This window comes from Physcomitrium patens, chromosome 20 (assembly GCF_059467195.1).
Source record: "Physcomitrium patens ecotype Gransden chromosome 20, ASM5946719v1, whole genome shotgun sequence".
NCBI lineage: Eukaryota > Viridiplantae > Streptophyta > Bryopsida > Funariales > Funariaceae > Physcomitrium > Physcomitrium patens.
In genome coordinates, this window is record NC_143429.1 from 6055733 (window position 1) to 6066092 (window position 10360).

The window sequence follows — 10360 nt, forward strand, 5'->3', positions numbered from 1 at the left end:
CTACCAACATGTGTGGCATATGGCCAACTTGTTGACTATGTCTCTAACCTAAAAAGTCAATTAAAGACACCTATAAAGTCAAAGTAGCATCTATAAAGCTTTTAAGAAGCTTGTATAGAAGATATTATGGAATTAATTAACTTTTACCTATTTTTATCTAAATCATATAAGTAATTATTGGTTTACATTTGTATGTCCATGACATTACCCCCTCTTCTAGGGATGAGTTCCATGAGGAGCGGTCTTCATATGTTGAAGAAATCCAAGATGCGACAAATTGTGTTTGCCACATAGTTTAATCTTTGTTCTCTTTGAGGATGGTTGATAGGCCCTTTCAATCATCAATAGTGTCTCATATCAAGGTGAGAAGACCACTATATTATTTGGTCGTTGTTGAGGCCTTCGTAACTTTGTTCAAATAAAACATTTAGAATACCGTCAAAAATTGTTCCTACCTTTAATAAAATCACCAAACATCAGAAGTCTCTTCCAAGGTCATGATACCAAACTTGTTGTATCTTGCTATGTGTTTGAGGAAAGACATGTTGTTCTTGAGGATCTTCATCTCGATTTTGTCATCTTGAAGATTGAGACAAACATAATGTCTCATCTTATAAGTCTGCAAATGAAAGTTATTGAGTTGAATTTGTTGGTTGTTGGTCTTCCATCTCCTTAGCGTCACAAATACATAGAAGCTATAGAAAAAGATAGAAAGTAGAATGTAATATTTCATGAACCTTTTTTCTTTCATAACAAAGACTTATTATTTTTTTATTTTGATTTAGATGAATGTCTTTGATGAATAGCTTCCATCGCCTTTGCTGTATTTATAAGATTCTTTACTAGCTCCCATATATGTTCACTAATATCATATATGCACCAATGGACAAGATATTTCAATTTATTTCGGTGCCACCTTGAGTTTAGAACTTCTTCCACTTCAAATTTTTTATTATTGTCTACTTCTATAAGAGGAGGTAGAGCTTGTCTTCTTCGTATGTTTATAGTCATGTATAGTTCAAGAAGAGATACGTAGAAGATATGATGGATCTTCATTACATTCGATAGATATAATCAACAAGAAATTGGATTGATTTGGGGACAAATAAGAAAAGGTCCAAGCTTATAGTAGTCCAACTTATCACAACGACAAGTAGTCTTGATATTACAAAGAAGCAACCATACCTTGTCACCTACATTGAATTATCATTGTTCCTTTTGATAGGCATCCGTGTTGATCTTTTGTCATTCTTGAGCTTCTTTTAATTGCACCTTCATTGTTGTATGTAGCTCTAATAAACGATTTGCCAAACCTTCTGCCACAAGATTATGAATTTTTGAAAAGTCAAAAATATCAAGTCTTAGATGGTAACCATAATTGGCAAAAAAAAGAGTTTATTGTATAAAAAATGTATCATATTATTATAAGAAAATTCTACCAATGTCAAGAGGAACCTTCAATTTTCATGTTGATAATTGATAGTATACCTTAAGTATTACTCCAAAACCTAGTTTATGTGCTCTATCTGTCTATTAATTTGAGAATAAAAGATCGAAGAAAGTTTTAAGTCTACCTTTAAAATCTTAAAAAGAGTTTTCTAAAATCTTGATACAAATTGACTCCTCCTATTTGATATAATATCTTTTGAAAATTCATGATATTAATAGATATTATCAAAGAGAAGCTTGGTATTTTCTTCACCTATAATAGATTTTGTGCATAGTACAAAATGTGCTATTTTGATAAAATGATCTACTGTCACAAATATAGAATCATATAATCTTGAGACTTGAAGATCCATAATAAAATCCTTAAAAATAGAAGACTACAATTGTTCTAGAATAGGTAATAGTTGAAGAAGTTCATAAAGTAGATACTAAGGAGTTTTTGACATTGAACAAATGTCACACGATTGAATAAAGTCTTTTACAACCTTCTACATTTGCAGCCACCAAAAATCTCTCGATATTAGCTCCAAAGTCTTATTGTATCTAAAATTTTATGCTACTGAAAAGTCGTGACATGCTTGAAAAATATGTAAATATACTTCTCCTTGTGGCACATATAAGCATCCTTCGAAATAAAGTAGGTTGTTTTTGAACTCAAACTTAAAAGTATCACGAGACTTAGAAGAAGTATTCTTGTTATCATGAATTAGAGGATTAGAAGACATACTTGATTGAATTTGTTTAAAAAAAGTTGAATCAATAGTCAATGTTGATTTCACTACTTGAAGATGAAATTATTCTAGCTTCAATAAAATTATTTTTTATTAATCAAAAGCTACATTTTCTTCTTTAAATACAAGATAAGAATGTATAGAAAGAGCATTGGACAAATCTTATTGTTTTTCTAGCCAATAAGTGATATTGAACTCAAATATTGACAAAGACATGCTCCAACAAGCTTGGCAATGATTCAAACACAAGCTGACATGAAATACTCAAGGTTCTTATGTTCCATATACACAATGACTAAACTAGAAGCACCTTCTAGACAATGATGCCATTCTTGGAAAGAATCCATAATTACAAGAAGCTCTTTATTGTGGATCTCATATTTAATCTTGGATGCTAAACATTTCTTGCAATGAAAAGCTATTAGGTGATATTTATTATTTATTCCTATTTGTGGTAATATGGCACTCAAAGCAAAGTTTGATGTATTTGTTTCCATAAAGAATGCTTTAGAGAAGTTAACACGATATAAGATTGGTGCAAAAACAAAGGCTGTCTTTAAAGCTTCAAATATTGCTTCCGCTTCTTGATTCCATTGAAGTTTTTTTTATAAGTCAAATATGTAGGCAAAGTTAAAATTTGAAAAAAATTCTTAATGAAGATCCAATAGTAATTGACAAATTCCAAAAAACATTAGACATCTTGGACCATTTTTGAGATCTTTCAATTCATAATAGTTTGAACTTTCTTAGGATCCATCATAAGTCCATCATTTAAAATAATTTAACCTAAGAATTCATACTTGAGTAGTGTAGAATTCATACTTTTCTATCTTGGCATAGAGTCTCGCATCTCTTAATTTTTGTAACAAATGACAAACATGAAGATCATGTTCTTTTATGTTCTTAGAATAGATCAAGATGTCATTAAGATAATAGACAATAAAATCGTCTAAAAATTCTAAAAAAATATCATTCATAAGATGTTGAAAAGCTGCTAGTGCTTTTGTAAGTTTAAAAGGCATGATATTATATTTACAATTTCCATACCTGCTTCAAAATGCGATCTTCCATTCATCTCTTTTTTTGATGCGTATCAGATTATATGCTTCTTGTAGATCTATTTTTGTATAGATTTTGACTTCATTCAAGTAATTAAGAAATCCAAATATTAAAAGAAGTGGATACCTGTTCTTAATGGCAATCTTATTGAATCTTTGATAATCAATATACATCTACAATGATTCATCTTAATTTTTTATAAATAGAATTAGGACTCATGCTAGAGATTTGGAATGGCATATGAAGTTCTTGGCTAAATTTTCTTAAATATACTCCTTGAGTTTGGCTAACTTATTTTGTGATAATTTATAGATTAGTCCAAATGGCGGTTGTACTCTTTCTTAAAGGTCAATTAAGTAGTCATAGGGATGATGTTCTAGAAGAGTACCTGCATTTTTTTTTTCAAATACATCTTGAAAATCCTAATATTGGTTTAGAATACCACTTGAAGTCTTTGCACTATTAGAAATGGATGTGACATAAATGACACAAGATGATCCTTCTTTTGTAGCATGTAAGAAAGCTCTTGCATCTACAAATATAGGTTTAATTATACTAGGCTTATGATTTTTTACTTGATTAACTATACTCTTGGTTATACTTTTAGAAAAGTCCAGAGTACAAGAAATCCAATCTACTTGAAGGCTATATTTTTTTAACCATGATAAACCTAAAATGGTTAGATTAGAGAGAGATCTAATGATATTAAATACCAAAAAGTTATTACAACCATTAATTATTACTTCTATGGAAAAGATTTCATGGATAACATCTCCAAAAGACAACATGTGACCATCTATGACTTCTATGTCAACAGGTTTAGTTTTTCTTATTAAAGACATGTTAAGTCTTTTAGCAAATTCTTCATTTAAGAAACACGTTGAAGCTCCTGAATCTAATAAGGCAAGGGCTTTATAATGTATATGTCCTAAAATAATATTTAATGTAAAACAAGAAGAGGGTTTTGAGGAGAGAATAAGACCTTTATTGGGTATTGTACAAGGTTCGAGCTACACAGTCCCTATTGTAATTGGACAAACTCATTTTTTAATATATTGGTTTTTTTGACATTTGTACTCCTTGTTTTATAATTGTGTTGTTTCTTTGGACAATGTTGAGTAGTATGCTTAGGTTCTCCACAATATAAGCACAATCCTTCTTGATATTGACAAGTCTTTTTTTTGTTGAATAAGACGTTTGAAACTTACTGCATCAATTTGCATATCCTCTACTTTTGAATGCATGTCTTGAAGACGCATTGGTGTTGCCATTGAATTATAGTAATGTTGAGGCCCACTTGTCTGACTCTCAGATCAAAATTTGAAAAGTCAATTGTTACACTTCATACCAAAGTCAATTGCTTGACTCAATATTTGAAGATCAAGTAAGTTGACCATCAATTTCTTTACCTCATATTATAATCTATAGAAAAATTGGCTAAGAAGTGTAGTATCATTTTACTTGATATTAGTTAAAAGTTGTCAAAATTATTAAGCATATAATATTATGGATCAATTGCCTTATTGCAAAATATGGATCTTGTTGATTACAACATGAAATGCATCATGTTCTCCATATATGGATCAAAACTCTACTATAAAAGCTTCTAAATTATTCAATATTGAATCTCGTCATTCAAAAAAGGATGAAAACCATGATAATGCTGAACTTGAAAGAAGTATACTAATGAATCTAATTTGTGATCTTGGAGTTGGATAGCTTTGGCATTGAAGTTCAATCATAAGTTATACTTGATTGAAAAAACCTTCAAAACTTAGATCTTGTACTATCAAACTTGTTAAGCAAGGCAACTCTTAGTTATCTAATATCGAAAGGATGTTCCATCATAGGAAAAGAGACATGATTGGATGTAAATATTGAAGCAGCTTCAATCATATCTATATCATCACTTCTTACTATTCTTGTTACTTTTTATAATGCTAAACTGAGTTGATGTATTGTAAGCCTTAACTCCCTCAATTGTTCTTGCATTTGTGCCATTGCACTCTTCATTTCAACAAGCTCTGCCATGATAATACTTTAAAAATAAATATCTAATATTGTTCAAGACAAGCACAAAAAAGGACTTAAGAATAAAGAAGACACTAAAAATAATATTAGTTTAGAATAAGATAATCTGCAACTTCTAATATACTTATGTCTTATCAAGAAAAAAAGATAATCCACTCTTAATCAAGAGAAGAAAAAACTCTAATATTGTGGGTGTACTCTTGTCAATTTGTCAAAGACGTGAACTGAAAGAAGATATATAAACTTGAAAAAAATTTATTAAAAGAAAAGTGACAAAATAGTAATAAATTAATATGTATATTAAAAAGAAACTAGAGACTCTTAAATCTAGATTAGAAGCAAGAAAAGAATTGATAAGAGTGAAGAGGGCTTTATCCTTACCTCTATATATACTATCTAATTAAAAGCTATGAGGGAATGTTCTATAGGACCTCTAATATGTGTTGACTTTCTAGGACACATGCCTTAGCTTACAAGGCAAGTTTTCTATGTGTGAGCAACACAGTTAGCTTGTTCTTCAAGCTACCAAGACGTATGGTATATGGCCAATTTATTGACCATGTTTTGAATCTAAAAAGTCAATTAAAGATACCTATAAAGTCAAAGAAACGTCTATAAAGCTTCTAAGAAGCTTCTATAGAAGATATTATGGAATTAACCTACTTTATCTAATTTTATCTAAATCATATAAATAATTATTGGTTTACTTGTATATGTCTGTGACAATAAATATATACAAAGTCACATACATGTATATATATTGATAGATTTAGATAAATTAAAAAAAATTTAAATAATAAAATTATATATAAAAAATCATAGTAGAACCATATATTATCTCTTATGATTTAATTTTATTGTACTTGAATAGATATTTATCTCATAGAATTGTATATATTATTCAATTTAGTAAGTTTACTTCTATTCTTATTACCTTGGTTCAATTGCTTTTTATTTTGCATTCTTCTCAGATTTAGTTCTTCTTTGAATATCTCTCTTTTATAATATAAATATTTTCTTGTTTTAAAGATATGAGTTTTTTAAAATTATTTAACAGTAATTCTAATTTTTAATCTTTTAAAATTTATAAGGTAGGCAAAGTTGAGAAGTTTTCTAACTAATTTGAAAATAATGTCAAGCTTAAATACTTTGATATATGAAAGATAATAAAATTTATGAAGTTGCCTAATTAATTTAAAAATGAAGTTAATCAAGTGCAATAAATAATTTTATAGATAGCTAAAGATATGAGGTTATCTAATCCATTTGTTAATGATGTTAAACTTAAAAATACTAATATTAAAGATTATCAAAGATATAAGGCTGCCCAACTCATTTGACAATGTTTTTAATATAAACATATGATGACAATAAATATTAAAAATAATAAAAGATGTGAAATTTCTTAATTTATTTGGTAAAACTCTTAAACTAAATCACCTCAATATATTTAAGATATTGAAAGATGAGATATTACCTAATTCATTAGATATTGAATTTAATTGTACGTGCCCAAACATATTAAGATCTTGAAAAAATAGGACTTTCTAACAATTTTAATAATTTTTTAATACCACATCAACTTTTTAAATTTATTTTTTTTAATGACATTTAATATATATATATTTTTTGGTAATTATTTTAATAAAAATATCTTTTGGAATTAAGTTTTAATAATATATTTATTTTAATTTATGATTTTGATAATTCATCTATGAAAGTATAATTTTTGAATTATAAATAATTTAAACTCTTTGACTTCTTTTAACATCTTATTCATTTTTCTTGTACCATGTCTAATATATCTTATCAAATAATAGACTCTTGATAAATAGCTTTTTCATAAATACCTTTACAAGATATGTTTAAACCAAAAAAGTTAATATTATATTAAATTCAAAAAAATTCCTAATCAGTTTAAGTCATTTCTTGATGTAAGATCAATATTATTATAATTTAACAATCAAAATCTTAAAAAACATGTATTTCTTATTTTATTAAATTTATTGTTATTTAGATCAATATAACATATTTCCTTAAATTATAAAAAAATATTATACAAATATACCAAAAGCTTAGTATTTATGAACTTATAGTCAATTTAATACATATATAAATTTTTTGCCAATATAAATTAAGTAAATAAATAAAAAACTTTGCATCAACATCTACTCCTAATATAAAAAATATTTGAATGATGCAATTGTATTAAATCTTCAACCTTCAAATTATGATTCTTTTATATTATTATTTATTTCAAACATGCTATTTGGATCATATTCAAGTATATTAATTTTTTTATTTATAAATACCATGCAATTCTTCTACATCTATTCTTATATTTCTATTCTATTTTAACAATGTTATTACTTATGTCATGCAATTGATTATGTACTCTTATAATATCACTTTTTTTTATTTTTATAAATGATTCGTTAATTAATGTAAATAATTTATATACCACATCATATTCTAATATCTTTTCTTTAATTTTGATTTATGTTTGAAATGTTTATTTTTTATTTTTAATTTTTTTTGACATGCTATAAAAATATATATCATTATAAATAAATAAAATACATTTCCAAAAATATATTCTTCTATTTAACTTTTAAGCTATCAAAAATCACTTTCAATATATTCCAAATGTCATGAATAATATTCATTTAATCTCCATCTAATTGTCTTCTTTTCTTCAACCTTTGAAAAAATCTCTTCCAAAATATCAATCCATTTCTTTCTCTTAAATTTCCAATTATAAATTTTAAGTTGAATAGTAGACTATTGCATGCTCATAAAATCTTTTTATCAACTTTAACAAGTTTATATAGCAAATTTTCTTAGTATTTATAAGAATGAGTGATAAATAACCTTCAACTTATTTCTTCATCAAGTTCTTTAATATGTACTTTTTCTATTTTGATTGCACAATATTCTATAGTTTTTCAGTATTTAATTGTTACAATTAATTTACTACCACTTATAGCAAATAAATCATCCATAGGCAAAATAACTTCAATTTGACTTTGATTGTTTACATTATTAAAGACAAAGATGACTTTATTTTTTAAACAAGAGTGTAATTTTAATATTTCTTCTATTTTTTTCAAAGCCTTTGGTTTTTCTTCAACTTTCAATTGTTTGAAAAAGTGCCAAGAGATTTTATAACAATCACTACTACTTTCAATATACTCAATAAAGCATAAAGCATCATACAAGAGTTTTTTATTATTCAATCTAGTCTATGATATTGCTATCTTACATATTCCATCCATTTCAATAAGATATAATACTTTCACTTTATTTGCATACAAGTGTGATATTTCTAATAAGCATTGCTTTCTACTAAGTACTCTATCATCAACTATATTAACTTATAATTATAAATTCATCCATGTATAAATAAAAATTAAAAACTAAAACCATATATAAAAAATTTTACACTCTAATCAAGATTTTTAAACTAATACTTCTACTAAAACATCTAACTATGACTATAGCATATAAGTGTGTATACAACTAAAAAATAAAATCAATAAAATCATCTTAATATATTTTTATATCATTTATTTATCTTAAAAGTTACCATTGCAAATAAATACATGCCTCCTTTAAAATGATACATTGTTATTTTTTGATATTTGTTCTTTAACATCTTAAGAACCATGTAAGTTATACTACTGTAAACATCACAATTCCTTATTTTCTTAGATTGCTACCAATTGCAATCTAAAATCAATCACTTTTACCATAACATGTTTAGCAATCTTATTCATGAATTTCTTTTCAACAAAATTTAATAAAATGTTGCCACAATGTATAATGTTTATGTCATGCAAGTAACATATTATTTTTGTAATTGATGCATAATATAAATAAAAAAATATGTAAGATATCTCTCTATTTATTTCTAATATCTTACTTAAATTATTTGATTGAATTCTATTTCCAAGTATGAATAATCATTATTTATTTTATATACATAATGCCACTTTTATTTGTATTGTGCTTCATGCAAAATAATATATTCTCAAGTTGATATGGTTTTGAGTTGCTAAGACACTCACTTCTTTCATGAAGGATTTATAATACATAATTTCTACCTTTTTAATGTAGCGAATCACCAAAATAACTTACTTTTAATCTAAGAACAAAAAATGTACTTATAATGAAAAAAAATACAAATTTAAGATAATTAGTGTGATAAATTCTAGTTAAATAGATAAAAAAAAATCAATATCGATTGTAGAGATTTGACTACATGTAGGAATTATAGTATTAAATTCTAGAGACAATCATATCTTCTTATTTCTTTGTATTTTTTTTGTAATAATTTTTGAGTCAAAAAAACTGGCATAAAAAAATGTAGTATTTTTGAAGAGTACTTTGAGATTAATTTTCATCTCAAATGCCAAGAAATAAGAAAAGAAAAAGAAGAAATTAATTGTATCAAATTTTTATCTTTATATTATAGTAGAAGTCATCAACAATGTATGCACTGATTTTTATAGTGAAGAAATAGATGACAATGTTCTAAATGAGTTTCAATTGTTTTAGGAATTAAAGTTGGTACAGTCAAGAAAGAGAAAATATGATAAAATTTCTTCTGGAAACTACATCCCACAATAAGATGGTACTGTAGATGTTGAGTTGTCTACATTAGGTATAGCAAAGTATTTTTGAATCAAGTGATTATAATTGAATAACTAACTTGGTTACGAAAAAAAAATAAGAAAAAAAAGAATTAGAGTAAAGGATTTGAAAACTCGAAGAGAAATTAAAAGGATGAAAAGTAGAAGTATATATTTAGATGTGGATATAAGGTACTTCAAGAAGAGACCAAAAAAGAAGAGAAGATGACTAAAGACTACACTACAATTTTACCTAACCAAAATAAGCTTGACTCACAAATAAGAAGAAATAAAGATCTAAAAGTAAGAACGAAAAGAGCCTATGGCTAGTACTCAACAATAGCTAGAAAAGGCTATAATTATCAAAGTAGTAGAGATAATGGCAAATATCTTTTATATGAGAAAGATTACAAAACTATATTCTTAGGTGCCCAAGAGAACCAAGATTAAGAAAAAAAA